The sequence below is a fragment of the Zingiber officinale genome, chromosome 2B, assembly GCF_018446385.1.
Source record: "Zingiber officinale cultivar Zhangliang chromosome 2B, Zo_v1.1, whole genome shotgun sequence".
Lineage (NCBI taxonomy): Eukaryota > Viridiplantae > Streptophyta > Magnoliopsida > Zingiberales > Zingiberaceae > Zingiber > Zingiber officinale.
The window spans coordinates 122846118-122852849 of record NC_055989.1 but is presented as its reverse complement, the minus strand read 5'-3'; positions in this window follow the sequence as shown (position 1 = coordinate 122852849).

The following is a 6732-nucleotide window of genomic DNA, read 5'->3' as shown; positions in this document are numbered from 1 at the left end:
GACGATTGACTTTCGTGTGGCTCTGCTCAATGTAGTAAAATGAGTTTTGGTTCTTTTGTTGTCGTGCTTTTCTTTCCCGCATGTGACAAAGAAAAGTGAAAAATTTTAATTTGGATAAAATTGGAATTGGACAAGTATATAATTCTGGTTGAGTTTTTGTTAGTAAAAGTATACAAGTTGAGAGTTGAACTTAGTTATGTTTAAATTTATTTATTTATTTATCAAACTTATTTATTAAAATTTTTATAAGTTTAAATTTTTTTAATCAAATTTATATTTATAAATTAAATTAAATGTTTATTTAATTTGTTGATTCCTTCATTCCTCATGTTTATATAAATTTATGGGTTAAGTGACAGATCCAGAAATTTAAGAATGGAGGGATGATTTTTACATGGAACAAGAGACGGTATTCTCTATCTCCATCAATGAATTCTCATAATACTAGGGGTTCCATTGCCGATAAAAAGAGAGGGACCGCCGATGCCCCCCTCCACTGGATCCACCCCTTGTTATATTTCTTAAACTTATCCTTCGTACAATTCCTCTGCTATTTCTTAATTATGCACTAATTAGTTTTAGTTTCTTTAATTGCATAGGTTACTAGCCAGCAAATTGTCTTATTAGTCGTAACTGCAAGTCCCGCCCCGGCTTCGGCTGAATGGACTAGACCCTTAGCTCGGGAGGAGGAAAATCGAAGCAATGTTGCTCTGGGCTAAATTGGAATAATCACTGGGGGCAATTGTAGGATCGAAAAAAATTTAGATATCTCCACAATGGTATGATATTGTCCACTTTGGACCTAAGTCCTCATGATTTTGCTCTTGGGCTCTACCCAAAAGGCCTCATACCAATGGAGATATCTTTTCTCTTATAAATCCATGATCTTTCTCATGTGTTTTCAATGTGGGACTATGTTTGCAACCTTGCAACCCCAACAATCCCCCCTCAAACAAAGGACCACATGCTTCTCATGTCCGATCCTCGACCCACCAAGTCTTCCTGCCCCTCGATCCACCCGACCTATTAGGACTTCCTTGCCTAGCCGCAACTAGAACTTTCTGCTTGGTGTCTGGTCCTCTTGATCCGAACATAGGAGCCCTCACTTTCTTTGTTCGAGGTCAATATTGTATCCACATGGCTCAATCAGACCATAGCTCTTGTGCACAGTCGGCGGTTAAACCTTCTGACAGTCCGGGCTCTGATACCAATTGTAGGATCGAAAAGATTTTAGATATCTCCACAATGGTATGATATTGTCCACTTTGGGCCTAAGCCCTCATGGTTTTGCTCTTGGGCTCTACCCAAAAGGCCTCATGCCCTTTTCTCTTATAAACTCATGATCTTTCTCATGTGTTTTCAATGTGAGACTATGTTTGCAACCTTACAACCCCAACAGCAATCGACGATGATTCCAACCGAGCAAGGAAGTCGTCCGCCTGGCGACTGTAGATACATGCTGTGGAATGCAACAAAGAGAAGACCGAGGGACTAGAGATCAGTTTTGGCACTTAGGACCTAGAGGGAGTGGAGATCCCTTATGACAACGCCTTGATCATCCAAGTGGTAATAGCTAATTATACTATTCACTAAACTTTTGTGGATACAGGCAATTTGGTGAATATCATCTTCAAGAAGACGTTCGACTAGTTGCAGATTGAGTATAGAAAATTGCAACCCATGATGACCCCACTGTATGGGTTCACAGGCAATCAACTATTGCTTATCGACCAGGTTCGGCTGGCCATATCACTTGGAAAAGAGCCTCTCAAGAGGACAGGACCACAAAATTCATCATGATTGATGCGTCGTCCGCCTACAATGTAATATTGGGCTAACTCGCCCTAAACGAGTTCCGAGTTGTAATGTCTATGTTCTGACAAAAGATCAAGTTTTCGATGGACAATACGATAGGTGAAGTCAAAAGCGACCAATTGGTCACTCGACTATGCTACGCCAAGATGGTCAAGTCAGAGGCAAAGGCCGCTCGGAAGACTCAGCGTTTAGAGGTAAATGCACCTAGGCATCTCGTCGAGCATGGCGTAGCATGAGCTTTACGTCCGACCATATACTTGGCTGGTGAAACAAAGGAAGAGGGACTTCAACTCGGAGCAAAATTAGATCATCCGAGCGGAGATAGAAAAGTTATCGGAGACCGATCACATCTGCGAGGTACAATTTTTGAACTGGCTGGCCAACATCGTACTGGTCTCCAAGCCAGGAAATAAGTGGTCAGTCTGCATCGACTTTCACGATTTAAACAAAGCTTGCCCGAAGAAATTCTATCCCCTACCTCGAATAGATCAAATGGTGGACTCCATAGCGGGCTGCGAGCTGATCTAGATGCTTGATGCACACCAAAGCTACCATCAAGTACTGCTCACCAAGGAAGATCAAGAGAAGGTCAGCTTCATTACGATCGACAAGATCTACTGCTAAAACATTATGTCATTCGAATTGAAGAACGTCAGTGCCACTTATCAAAGATTGATGAACAAGGTGTTCCAGTGGTAGATCGGTCGAAATATGGAGGTATATGTCGATGATATATTAATAAAATCACTTAGAGCCACTGACCTTTGCGCAGATATTGAAGAAACCTGTCATACTCTGAGGGCATACGGAATTAAGCTGAACCCAAACAAGTGCCTGTTAGGAGCGAAGAGTGGCTAATTCCTTGGGTACATCGTGATTGAGCAGGGAATAGAGGCAAATCCAAGTAAGATGAAGACGCTACAAGACATTCCCCTACTCCGCAACTTGAAGGAGGCTCAACGGTTGACTGGAGGGATCACTGTGTTGTCAAGATTCATCTCCAAATCGTCCAACCGGAGTCACCCATTGTTCAAGATCCTGCGACGCATAACGAAATCCAGTGAGACACGGAATGTGACAAGGCACTGAAGGAACTTAAGAAATACCTGAAGGAGATCTTGTGGCCGGCTAGAAGGGAGTTGAATAACTTGGATACCCCCAAGTCGATTACTTCTCTATAAGGTTAGTGCACAAGCAGAAATACAAAAAAAATCAATGAAAGCAATAAGTAAAGAACATAAAACCGCTAACACATTTGATGTAACATGGTTCGGAGATTGCTTGCTCTTACTCCTCGGCTTGTCCTTGAAGTAGACGATCCCTTAATCCTTCGGTGGATTAGTCCCCGGTAATCTCCTACTAGAGCTTTCTCCTTCTCGGTGGAGCAAACCTCTCACAATGATCTTTTCCTCTTTACAAGATAACACTTAGATTTGGAGAGGAAGAGAAGACTTGGAAGCTTGGAGGCAAAGACTATGAGTGTATCAACAAGATCAGTAACCTCCTTCAATGCTCCTAGCTTCCATTATATAGAGAGGAAAGAGTTGATCACAAGACAACTCATTTCCTGCGCACCAGTCAATTGCCACTTCATTCAGTTGACTGGTGCAACCGTTGGACACAGCCAACGACTACTTGGCAAAATCAGGGTTTCTGCCAATGGTGTTGGATCGAAAGCGCTAGAGGGGGGGGTGAATAGCGCTCGTGGCTTTCACACGTTTCGTATTCGAAAATTCAAGTAACGCGGCAGAAATTAAAAACACACACACAAGAAGACCAAGATTTACTTGGTTCGGAGCCTAGGGCGACTCCTACTCCAAGGCCCGCGATCGTAGATTGCTTTCGGTGGGCAATCACTATCAATCCGTAAATCTTTTACAATTTAAGAGTACAAGTGTTGAATAAAGAAATATAATATCGACAATACAAATGATTGAAGAACGGAGTCGTCAGTTGTCGGAGTAGCAGAGAGTAGTTGAAGCGTTCGGAGCAGCGTACAAGAGCACAAGTTGTTCTGTTCGAGTTGATGATCAAGCTGCTTCCCGAGGCTTCTTTTTATAGGCTCTACAAGACTGATCCAGATCCTCAAGTCTCGGGATCAGGTTTGACCCAAGGTGGATTGGTCGACCGATCCCCGCGTTCGGTCAACCGATCAGACGATCTCCTCCTCATCCGATCCGCCTGATCCGCTCGCTCCGCTCGCTCCGCTCGCTCCGCTTCGATCTGGTCAAGTCTTATCCCCAGTTCGGTCGACTGATAACCAGGTTCGGTCGACCGATCCCCTGGTCGAGCCTGGTCCACTCGCTGGAAATCTGATCTACGACTTGGGGGTTCGGTCGACTGATCCAAGCGTTCGGTCGATCGATCCCGGTCAGTTCTACCCTTGCACAAAACTGTTAGTCTCCTGCAAAATAGAGTTAGAACAGAACAGATAATATATATATAAGAAAGATAAGTTCGACAGTTCTTGGACTGTCTGGTTCTGACTTCAGATTTCCAACCGAAAATCCTAGGTCGAACTGACGCCTACTGTTCCCTCTTCTGGGGAACGCGTCGTCACCTACTCCACTCAGGAGAAGTTACTTTTTGCCAGTTCGATCCTCCAGACCGACTGGACTTTTGCTCGGTGCTCAAATCTTCCGGTCTTCAGCTGGACGCCCGCTCCACGACTCGTCCAGACTTCCACCTGGTTCGCGACACCAGGATTTCCACCTAGGGTTACCGTCCCCTAGGATTGTTGCCCAAGACTCCGACCCGCCAAGACTTTCCTCCTAGGGCTACCACCTCCTAGGACCTAGGGTTACCTCCCCCTAGGATTTTCCACTTGTCTAACCGCAGCTAGGACTTTCCTGCAAACTCATTGAGCATATCAGATAATAAGTAACCTTAACTTTGAATCCTTTTGCCATTATCAAAACTCAGGTTCTATCATTGGATGTTTCCCGCACCAACAATCTCTCCCTTTTTGATTATGGCAACAAAAATTCAAAGTTAAGTAAAATAATGCTATAAAGAATTTTCAAAGAACAATACAAGCATGATAGTATAAATTAAGTATAGTAAGTGAAGAACTCCCCCTTAATAAAAACTTTAAGTACACAAAGAACTCCCCCTCAATAAAAGCACCTCTTAAAATTCTTTTAAATTTTCTTAATTTCATTTGAATTTTCTTATACTCTCCCCCTTTGCCATATATCAAAATTTTCTTATACTCTCCCCCTAAGCTTAGGTGACCATTGGCCTTAGCTAAAAAGGATATTTGATTAACTTAGCCTTAAAAAAAATGTTAAACTTAGAAAATTTTTATCACAAAATCCTTTAGCTAATACTTAAAGAAAAAAGATATGTAAAATATTAAAACACCTAGCTTCTAGCTAAGTGAACAAACAAAAATGTTTATCAAAAATAAGAAAATGATCTTAAGATAATTTGATTTTGGAGAAAAATTTAGCTAAATTACACTTAGCTTTTTAGAATAAATTTCCTTGTAACACTTTTTAACTAAGTGAAAAAGTTTTATTATAAGTTTAAAAAGGCTTTTGAAAAATACTTAGCCAAAGTTTGAAAAACTTTTGCAAGAATACTTAGCTTTTTAGAGGAAATTTTTGGCCAAGTAAACTAAAAATTTCAAAACTTAATTTTAGAAATAAATTTGGCTAAAGGAAAGTTTTGATTTGAAAAATAATTTAGCTAAAAAGTTTGAAAAAATAGATGAGAAAACTTTAAGATAAAAGATGTTTAACAGATATTAAAAAAATTTGATTTTAAAACTCCTTGATTTAACTAATTTTAGCTAAGGTCACTCTCATAAAAAAACATTCAAAGAGTCCTATAGTCCAAGCATGAGTAACTTCAATTCCTTAGCCACATGTCTAACCATTAGCTACTAGCTATTCACCTAGAGGGCAACAATTTTCACTCGGTTAGTCAAGTTAAGTTAGTGATCCAGTTAGATTTGACTAAGACAGGATTACTTAACTTTATTAATATATTTTTGGTATTTAACGCCCAGACTTATGTCGATGCACTGACATAAGAATTCTTAAGTCCAGGCACTACCCTATGCATCTCACACCATTCTAAGTATTTTCAAACACAAGCAAGTTAGTCCTAGTATACTTGTGAGATGCTCTGCTGAAACTAGGGGTACATGATTTCTAGTGGTAAAATCCTAGGCTAAACCGAATTTTTGAAAAACTAACAAAATTTGGAACTTTGAAAAATATTTTTCCTAAGATTTAAAAACCAAAAAAATTTTGTTTTGTTTTTTTTTTAATAAGTTGTGAAAAGTAAAAGATAAGTTCTATTCTACCAAGCACATCCCCATTTGTCTTCTAAGTGAACTGAACTCAAGTTCAGGTAAGGGCTTTGTGAATATGTTAGCTAGGTTTGATTTTGACTCAACATAGTTAAGTACAATATCACCCTTAGCTGCGTGATCCCTTACAAAGTGATGTTTTACTTCTATATGTTTAGTCTTTGAGTGGTGAATTGGATTTTTCGTTAGATTAATTAAACTTAAATTATCAATTAAAATTTTATTTTCTGATATTCTAGTTGATAGTCTTTAAGGATATGCATCATCCATAACAATTGAGATGCACATTCACCTAGGGCTATATATTCAGCTTCGGTGGTAGATAAAGTAACACAGTGTTATTTTCTCCTTGACCAACTTACGAGGCACTGACCTAGAAATTGACAGCTACCACTTGTGCTTTTTCTATCTAGCTTGCACCCGGCATAATCTGAGTCAGAGTAGTCGGTTAGGTCAAGGGTGCAAGATCTAGGGTACCATAGTCCTACATTTAGGGTTCCCTTAATATACCTAAGGATTCTTTTGACAAAGGTTAAGTGAGACTCTTTTGCACAAGATTGATATCTTGCACACATACCTACTGTGAAAAGAATGTCTGG